Genomic DNA, 10589 nt, shown 5'->3' with positions numbered 1-10589 from the left:
ATATAATAATATTTGAAATTAGGAATAAAATGTTCAGATATATTTTTTCTTCTTTGTATTTTCAGTAATTATAATAAAATGTTCTACAATAATTTCATCTTATTTTCATATAAACTTATTTATGGATAATTTTTTAAACACTGATGTATTATTAATAACTCTTAACTACTTTGCCCCAACTCTTAATAAGTCAAATATTATATATATATGATATGATATTTCTTTCTTGTTTTAAATAAATTCTTAATTCTTTTATTTAAATAAATTTATAGTAAAATGTATTCTCTCATTTGTTATATTACCATAACTATTTGATTTGGACATGCAATTCACTTTTTAGATTTGAAATTAAGTTTTCATTTGAATTTATAAGTGAAGATATGAAAATAATCATATAAAATGAATTTATAATTGAATACATTACAAAATAACTTCAAATTCATCTATTATAAATTTATAATTATTGAGAGTAAATGTTAAAATTTAATCTAGTCATAATCTAATTGGGGTTAACAATTCTAATAAAAAATTCACAAATAAATTAAATAAAGGGAGAAAGAATAAAATGATTTAACTGAATTTAACAAATTTACAATGAATTTAATAAATTTTATACTATTACTTATTTTCTTAAAAATTTGGCATGACCTGCTTTAAATACAAAAATATAATTTAAAACCATTCCAAACCAAATCAAAATCATCAAATTTATGAAAAAAATTTTCATAAATTTTTAAATATGTTCTGAATTTTATTTTATTTTCCAATTATACAGTGTTTGTTATTTAAGTGATGATTATTCGATGAATTAAAATGTTATATAGAGGATAAAATCATAAATAGTTAACTACTATTTTAATAATCAACACTATCTCTGGCACCTGTTACCGGTGTGTTTCATAAAAAAAGCAGTTTATAAAAATGTTTGTGAGAGACTACTTTTTTACGAAACACACCAGTAACAGGTTCCAGATATAGTGTTGATTTTACCCCCCCAGTGCAAAGGTGATGTTGAACTTCTTATTTTAATAATATTGGCAAATTAACTATGATTTCTTTCAAATAAATCATAACTAATCAATTTTCAGATACAGACATTCCTTGACTTACGATGTTTTGACACATGATATTTTGGGCATATGAAGGCAGTAAGTGAAGTGAAAGTGCAGGAAAACATAATTTGAATTCAAGCTGCTCTACTGATATGTTAATGATCTTTCCTGAGTATTTTTATATATACCATCTTGTATCTTCTTACGTTTTACCATATACACATTATGTCTGCAAAATGCCCCACTGTCTCTTGCTATTGGTGAGAAGAAGAGGAAGGCTATTACTCTCAATGGGAAACTTAATATTTAAGCATGGCAGTTATTGCTTATGAGTTTGGGTTATTGCAATCAATGATAGGCTAAACTCAAATTATGTACCATATAACCTTACATGTAGCCTATTTTTTTTATTGGGCTGCAATTTTAAAAAATTGTAGACCAATAAATTTCTACTGTCTTCTGTCTGTCTTTCCTTACTCTTGAGAATGGAGTTAGACAGATGAAAGCTGAAACCAGAAATGTAAAGATTAGGGTCAAGAGGCCCCAATTAGCTATACACAAACTTCCAATGCAAACTGGAAGTCATGTTATTTCAATTCAAAACCTTTCCCCTGAAAGGAGTTAGATAGATTGTTGCAAACAGGAAAAGTATGATGTCCAGGGATAAGACACTACAGTACTAATTTGAGGTGGAGAGCATATACTTTAAATTAAATAAATTTTAAAAGTATGATTAAAAATTGCAGCCCAGCATTGTGACGATGTCACAATAAATAACTGCTTGTTTATTTATTTTTATTTTTGACTCACGATGTGTTTTTTGGAACATAACCCCATAGTAAGTCAAGGATACTATTTAGATTTTCTCCTTCATATATTAAATTCTTGGGAATTGTAATTAAGTAATGTATGTTTATATTATTTGATAAACATATACTATCTAATTTTTCATGAGTATTTCAATGATTATAGACTAAAAAATGAAAACAAATGATTTTTTTTTATAAATAATTTTTACTAGCATATATCTAGACTACTCAAAAATGAGATTTATTCCAATTTGGAATAGCTAAAACAGTAAAATAGTGATTTTATGCATTCAATCAAATCTATTTGTATATGAATAAATAAGTTTATTTTATATATTAATGAAAGAAATGTAAATACCAATATAACAATAATTTACTTTTGGCTTAATTTTCATTAACCATCATAATTTTTTTCCTGCAAAAAAGTGCTAATTTTTAAATAAGTTAGCTAATAACATATTCTGTAATGGCTACATTACAGATTATAATGTTAAAAGTTATAAGTATATAAGTTTTTCAACATAGATAAACTAAACAGAAACAAATTATAAGAGCCTTTATTATATAAGATCAATGACAGTTCAATAAAGATATAAAAAAATCAATGTGATGACAAATTACTTATGAAAAAAGTAATTCACTTTCATTGAATATAGTTTTATTTTTAAAGCATGTCATGCAAAATTTTAATCTTATATACAAATATTAATAACTGAATAAGATATAAAATTATTCTTTATCTTCATTTACTTATAAACACATTATATATATGTAGTACCTCCAATGCTAGGTAGCATACTGAACAGCACATTATATATATAATGTGTGTAATTGAAAATTTCATATATATACCAGCATATATGAAAATTTCAATTTTCAAAGTAATGTAAAATAATTTTTTTGCACATTATGTTTTAGAATAAACTACAATTAATAATTAAATTTATTTTAAAGTAGTATTCTGAAATATAAAGTTTGCCACTACATATTTCAATTTTTTATTAGATTTTAAAATGCCTGATTAAAAAGAACTGGGTGCAAGTAGTTAGGACTATGGATCATAAGATCACAGATTATAAGTTAAAAATTTAATATATTAAGTAACTAATTTAACTATTATCTTTTTATATTTTAAAATATATTAATTACACTTTAAGATGAGGCAAAAGTTCTGTTTCATAGAAATAATTATTTTATATTTTAAATCTATACTTCTTTATTTATTTATCTATGAATAATCATTGTTATATCAATATAAAAGTTAGAAATTATAAAATTGAACTGATATGGCCAAATCTGAATGTTCACATGATAAAAATTAATATATATAATTAATAATTATTTAAAATTAATTTTTATGACATATCAATTTGGAAACTGAATAAATTTCACTGAAAAACAATCACATTTTTAGTCTCTTTTCAAAAGGAAGAGATGATTTTTTTAGGATATGTATCAGCAATATGGACTGTGCAGATTGTCATTAGTGACTATACAGTTTCAGTGAAAAATGCAAGAATATCAGTTAAACTGAACAAAATAATAAGAGAGAGATGCTTATCTTATTCTATTTGCATTAGATTATTTAAAATATTCTTAAAATAACAAAAATATATAACTGATTCTTTCAAAAAAAATTTTTTTAGTATGTATCTGTCATATAATGGTCAACTTTATATTCTATTATTTTTAAAATAATGCAGAAAGAAATATTTTGTTTCACTATGAGGTAGAACTTTGTCTCATCCTAAATATTCATAGTAATTATGAAGTATTAGTCAAATTTTATATTAACATTATTCTTGGGAAACCATGCAGTTTCCTTAAACCAATTTAAAATGATAATAAACATTTTCTTTTTTAAAAAGTTCCATGAAGTTCAGAAACACAAATTATTGTTATTTTTACAAAATTATTGTTATTTAAAATGAAAGCCTATGATTTTATTGTTTGTATGGATAATAAATAACACACATGGCAAAAGTAAAATGTATTGAAAATGTAATATAATAAATTCATTTCAGCTTGTTAGTTGTTAGTTTTGCTTTTGAAAAGCAATGACGTTATCTAAAACACATATTTAAATTTTACATTAGCTTAAAATAAACTGCATATCTTCCCAATCACAACATGAAATAATACATTTCAAAAACCATTTTGTTTTTCATTTGCTAATTTTAAAAATCTAACTTTATAACTTTCTTGCACATAAATGGAATGAAATTAATTAAATATAAAAAACAATAACATAAATACTATACGTGTAGACAACAAAGTTCAAAATATTTTAATGATCAAATGATAAGACTGGATTAACTAATGGGCTATAATTAGACTAATTATTTTCATAGATACTACATAATTTGGATTAAAAGCAAGCAGTACCTACATGGAAAGCATACACTGAGGATTGAAAGTCATGCTCTGACCAATCTTTTCTTCCAGAATAGTCTAAATAATTATGTTAATTCAAAATTATTATTATTACTAAAAAAAATGAAAAATGGAGTTTAATTAACCAATTATCTTTAGTCTAAATTACATAATAGGTATGCAAATAATTATCAAATGAATTTCAGATTCAAGCTTTATGATTGACACTAATCTTTAGAAAAATCCGGAATAACTCAAAAGTTAACATTTTCACACTAGCAGTTGTTTTCATATCTCTCATGAAATATGTTACCTAAGTGATCTAACTTTTAAAAATTTAAATATTATTTTAAAATTAATAACCATTGTTTTTCAAAATTTTATTATTATAATTATTAATTATTGGAATAAAACTTCACAAACAATTAAAAGTTTATGATTATTTTTTTGTGCCTTTTGTATAAATACATCATTTTAAAGAAATTTCTATCATGAAACAACTTTTAATATATCACAATTTCACTTTAGCAATTAATCAATAACTTTCTTATAGGATACAATTAGTTGAAGGCTTTGATATGGTGCTATTGAAATAATATATTTTAAATGTGGAACTAAAAATTTTCAAAATTTATGAATAAAAATAAAAGTATAATTTCTGTAGGGATATATAAAACGGCAGTGATAAAAGCTAAGCACTAAACATATTAATACTCATGAGCAATATCATTTATCATTGCTTTTTCAACTTTCAAAGAATCACATATTGTTATAAATTCTAAAACGGAATTTACAACATTTTCTAAATAACTAAATTTTACTTATCACTATCAAAGCAAACAGAATAAATTCATCATCAAATTTACAATAATTATAATAAAAATAAACTTTTGAAGCTAAATGGAATATTTATTATAAAAACAATTATGGTATATTTTAATATGATTTTGTTTCAAATAAAACAAATGCAACTATACGTATTTAGGAAACAAAATAAGATGTATCTTGAGCACCACTTAAGGTCTAGCTCAAAAGATACATAATATACAATTATTTCCATGCATTTCAATTTTGTCAGAAAAATATTTTATATTTTATACTATATATATGTATACTCAACAACAATGTAAAATATCTATTCTAATTCTGTTCTATTATAGAAAGTTTGTTCATGTTTTATTTGTAAATGATTCGATGGGAGACTTTGATCAATTGTTATGTGCCTTGCATCTTTTCCTGCCCCCCCTTTGCCACCTGGTGGGTCCGACTTGGTGGAGAAGAGTTGTGTAAATCTGGGTGTGTAACCTAGAGTGGGAGATTTATTGGAGGGTGTGCTTCTAGGAGAAGTTAGAACAGAAGTGGAAAGAGAAGGAAGAATCAGTAGGGAAGAGTGTGGTGTGTGAAAGTGCGTGAAAAAAATAGTTGGGAAGCTGGAAAGTAAAGACTATGCAACCAGGTTGCGGGAAGATTTCGTTTTCGAACTGTTTCCTGTCCGATAACAAGTAAAAGAAGAAGTACACTTTAAACTCATTGTTGGTACATTTTATGTCTGCGTGTTACAGGAATTCTGTAGCATATTATTGTCGGGAGGACTGTGTGTTAAAGCTATTCGGTAGATTGGATTGTTGTGCTCCATACGTTCCTGCGTGTTTCCCTGGATGTATTGTATGTTCCAAGGAAAATTAATGGGTTATCTTGTTAATTTGGATAGTTGTCTCTGTCTAGTCCCTACTGAGATAATTGGATTCCCCTAAGCGTCTGCTCTATCAAGCACATTTGTTATCAATTTGTCCCATCAAAGAAATCACTAAAGTTCTCTGTGTCGACTCATTCATACTTTATATAATCTCACAATTGGCGTCCGTGACAGGATCCATTGTTCTCAGCAGACAAAGACAACACACCAATATGGCTACCTGCCATGACTGTGACCCTGTGGGATCTACTTTCACTCCTCAAACCATCGCAAGCCCACTGGAAAACTAATCTATCACTGTGGTAACTGGTTTTCTGGAAATGATATCAATTTTCTTTTTCAAACTTACCTAATGACACAGTCGACATTTTTTCAGTTCTTCCAAATCATGGATAATGTAGCCAACTTGGCCCAATGGACGGAGCAAGTCAAGATAGTACTGTTACCGGCGAAGCTAAGAGCGGGGCCCTTGGCTATGTTCTTTAATTTACAAACATGTTTCCCACATTCATTTGAGAAAATTAAGAAAAATCTGATTAAGAGTTTCAACAAATCAAGGTTATATGAGTGAACAGCCTTGGATGAGGTGTTGTTGATCTCATAGCACCGCGACGAAAGTGTATGTGATTATACGATACGGAAGACGACCTTATTTGCTAGAGCATCTGCAAAGAATAGTGGTCTAGAATCCCTTCATGATGAGATCATTATGGATTGGTTCATAAAAGGTATGAGACCATCTATTAAACTAGCAGTTCTCTGGGCCAAGCCGAGCAATTTAGAAGAAGCTATAACAATAGCCGAACACATGGAACAAAGTGAACTTGCTTGTAAGCCCAGAGGAAATCATAACCTTATTATTAATGAGGCTGCATGCGAAGATGCCAAGAGGGGCTTTCAGATACATGTTCTACCTCAACCAAGAAGAAAGAGATGACAGATATATTAACCAAATTGGGAGAATTATGCTCATCCATGGCTAAACTAACCTCTGCCTTCCAAGAAACCACACGGTCAATGAACCACCGTAAGAACTGTTTTGTATGTGGGGAGCCAAACCATTTTGCGAGAAATTGCCCAAACCGAAGGGAGGATTGTTTAAACTGATAAGGAGTCAGACTTGAAGCCAGTGGCACGACTCCAAAGGATATTTTGATTTGGCCAATTCTATTACCTTTACAAAAAAGGGGCTGCCTATGGTGAAGGGGTCTATTATGGACGAAACAGTGTTTTGCTTAGTAGACTCAGGTGCCAAAAAGTCTATTATTAACTATGAAACTGCCATCAAACTAACCAGGAAAGGCCACTTGCCCTTCTCAGACCACGAGGTCAACATAAGGGGCATAACTGGTCACTTGACTAAATGCAGTAAAGTATTGGAGGTCCCGTTCATCGCCAGCAGTGATGTTGAGGAAACGGTTAGGTTTACCTGCATGCCACTTCCTAACAACCTCAAATATGAAGTGATTCTTGGTATGGATTTCATTGCCTCAAACCAGCAGATTTTGTCCAACCTAATGAGCATATTCGAAGTTGCAGATGGGGTGGAATCGGACGGAGAGGATAGTATCAAATTCCCAAACGTGAGCCATGTGACTGACAATGGATTCCCAGATTTGTCACACTTAAGCGACGACATTCAGGTAATCGTCAGGGAAGTGCTCACGGAACATGCAGGATCATTCGCAAATTCTATTGAAGTCCTGGTGGGCACAACAAGGTTCACACACGAACTGGAATTCCTGTCTAGCCTTCCCATCAACATCAAACAGTACGAAATCCCTCACACTTACCTCCCACAATTGAAAGAATTGATCGACTCCTTCAGAAAGACATGGATCTTAGAAGAAAGTTTGTCTGAGTGGAATTCCCCTGTGCACTTAGTGCGGAAGGAATCCGGTGAACTAAGGATGACTCTGGACCTGAGGAGGATCAATGATATCACCAAACCCAAGAATTCCCCTGAATAGAGTGGACAAGATATTGTCACAACTCCACAGAAATAAATTTTTTTGGTTTTAGACCTAAAGTCCAGATACTATCAGGTTCTGCTAGAAAAATTGACTAGGAAAGTATTTGCCTTCTTGAACCCCTGGGGGAAGTTCCAGTTGTGCTGCATGCTGCAGGGAGGCAAAAATAGTGGCCGCTTCTTCCAGTATGTTATGAATAAAATACAGTGAAACCTCGCTTAACAAGCATAATTCGTTCCAGAGTCTTACTCGTAATGCAAAACACTCGTTAAGCAAAACAATTTTTTCCATAGAAATTAATGTAAAATACAATAATGTGTTCCACGCCGAAAAAATACTCAAATGTTTTATGTATAACATTTATTGAAAAAACATTTTACAATATACACTGTTAAGGAGCGTGAACCATCATCATTTATCTTTTCTTCTAGCGCGGAATGAACCATCCTGGAATGAGAATTCGATTTGCAGAAACAAAAAAGTCACAGCTAAATATGTTTGATAAACACTCCAAACAATATGCCAAATTTTTGGGTTATGTAAATGCTATAATTAAATATTAGAAATTAATTAATTTGACTAGAGGTAGGTAGTTATGTTTTCATCTCATATTAAATTTAATAATTATAAATAGTTAATTTTTAATTCAGACATTTCTAAAATTTAATTTGGAATCGGTCATTAAATTTAATGACCCAAGAATTTGGCACATCGTTTGGCGTGTTTATTATATATTGGGCTATGGGCTATGGTTGTTGATGTTTATAAGTAATATGTATGAACACAAGTTTGGAAAAATATGTAATCACAAGCGACACTAAGATGCTAGCAGAACGAGTGCTAAACACAGACTGATGGAGCATGTCGCACGTGCACAATTTGGGACTTCCCCTCTCCTCATCACTTGTTATGTGAAATATCGTTCATTAAGCGAGGCAAATTTTTACAATTTGTTTTGCTTGTTATGCGAAATACTTGTTGTGCGAAGTTCCATTGTATTGGCGAAGTATGTAGGTGTGAAATGCTTCATTTTCCAGGACGATGTTGTTCTGTTCACTAAGACTATGGAAGAGCATATCAGCTTGTTCAGTGAGGTGTTGAAGTTGATAGAAGGTGCAGAATTAAAATTGAACCCCAGGAAGTGTAAGATCGTGATAGATGAAGTTAGGTACCTTGGTCATATTGTTAATCAAACAGGGATTCAGCGGATCCTAGAAATATCAAGGCCATTTTAGATCTCCCATTCCCGGGATGTCTCCAGCATTCATAGCTTCCTAGGAATGGTAGGGTTTTATAGAAACTTCATCCCAAATTTCTCTACCATCGCAAACCCCCTGACCATGTTGCTGAAGAAGGGTGTAAAATTTAATTGGTCTTCTAAATGCAAAGACGCTATTAAGAATTTTAAGAAGCTCCTTTCCCAGCCACTGTACTTAGATACCCTGACTTTGGAAAACCCTTCTTTATTCACTGTGATGCATCTGACCTCGCCGCAGGAGCAGTCCTCCAACAGCCCGATAATGGATATTTGGCCCCCATAGGATATTTCTGCTGGAAGTTTAAGGGAACAGAGATAAACTACTCAACGGTCTAAAAGGAGTGTTACACAATCGTGTTGGCCCTTCGCCATTTTAGGTTCATATTATTGGGTAGGCCTGTTACTATATACTCTGACCACAAGCCTCTGTCTTACCTCCAGGAGTTTAAGAATCATAATAAAAGGTTTATTAGATGGGCCATGCAAATATCCGACTATGACATAGAGGTTATACGCATAAAGGGGAATGAAAACCCGGTGGCTGACCTACTTTCCCGGGGATCAAATAGTAACATCGTAGTTGACAGTGTAACAACCCACATCTGCCATGAGAGTGAAATCCCAGAGCTAGTCACAAAGATCATTGCCTCCCAAGACCATGATAATTATATCAAAGTCATTAAGAGTCATTTAATGGGGCATAATTCAAACCCCGGCCATCTACCAATGGAGATCTGTGGCTACAAAATCTTGAATGGAGACCTGTTTTGGCAGGATGGTGACAATTGTGGTCATAGTAATCTGAGGCTTTGTGTCGGGGAAGAAGCCATAAAGGAAGTAATTAGGCATTTTCATGTATCTGTGTACGCTGGACATAGAGGGGTTAGTAAAACTATGAGAAATATTGCTCGTTACTACTATTTCCGTAACATGCATAAGCTGGTCAAGGATTTCATTCAAAAGTGTGAGGTATGCCAACGTTATAACCTGCATCAAGAAAAGGCCCCGTACTGCAAACACGAAAAACCCAGCACACATACCAGATCATTTCGGTTGACTTCATTGGCCCATTATCTATGTCATCCAGGAGAAACCATTACATTCTGGTTATCATTGACTTGTTTACTCATTTTGCTGAGGCAGTATCTTCAGCGAATCAAACAGCTCACTCTCTCATGTCCAAACTGTTTAAGAAAGTGATATGTAGGTACGGGTGTCTGGAAAAGATAATATCTGACAGGGGAGCTAATTTCATGTCACAATTGGTAAATGATGCGCTGGAACTCCTGAAAATAAAGAACAATTTAACCTCTTTTTATCGTTCCTGCTCCAATGGTACATGTGAAAGAATGAACAAGTCACTCATATCAATTTTAGCAAAGATTTCGAATGGAAGCAAATTGAATTGGGATGCTTTCATTCCACCTGCCC

This window comes from Centruroides vittatus, unplaced genomic scaffold (genome assembly GCF_030686945.1).
Source record: "Centruroides vittatus isolate TY-2023 unplaced genomic scaffold, ASM3068694v2 contig_549, whole genome shotgun sequence".
Classification (NCBI taxonomy): domain Eukaryota; kingdom Metazoa; phylum Arthropoda; class Arachnida; order Scorpiones; family Buthidae; genus Centruroides; species Centruroides vittatus.
This window is presented reverse-complemented; position numbering follows the sequence as displayed.